The following is a 520-nucleotide window of genomic DNA, read 5'->3' as shown; positions in this document are numbered from 1 at the left end:
ACATAAAGTACGTCTACTGCCTGCTGCGTTTGTATCCACCGCCACAAACCTCTTTAAACAATGTTGTCATGTTTGGTTCCAGTCTTCGAAACCACATGCAAGAACACAATCAGGAGACGCGCATTTCAAAACAATATGGTTTATTGTAAAGGGAAATTGGAGTGAGTGCGGAGCAGGAGTCAGGATTGGATCCACCAGAACAGCCACTGTAAATGAGAAGTACTGGTGAGGTTCTGATAAAGAGTCACAGGTCTTATGGCGAAGGCTTACTTTAGAGGAGAGTGAGTTACTTGTTGGAGCAGACTGAAATCCAGAGGTGACTAGGAGAACCGAGGAGCCGTGGGAGGGCGGACAGGTAAGGTTGCTGTGTGGAGGGCGAGCTGACAGCTGACAAGGATCCGGAGAATGAGAAGCCGGATCACAAACAGGTACGAACTGCTGCGTCACGAAGGAATCCACAGAGAAACAGAGGACCAGGAAGGGAGTGCTCGGGGAAGGCAACCGATTGGTAATACCAATG

The sequence above is a fragment of the Poecilia latipinna genome, unplaced genomic scaffold, assembly GCF_001443285.1.
Source record: "Poecilia latipinna isolate Pla-1442-1.1 unplaced genomic scaffold, P_latipinna-1.0 Scaffold5857, whole genome shotgun sequence".
NCBI classification, from domain to species: domain Eukaryota; kingdom Metazoa; phylum Chordata; class Actinopteri; order Cyprinodontiformes; family Poeciliidae; genus Poecilia; species Poecilia latipinna.
Note: the sequence above shows the minus strand (reverse complement) of the source record.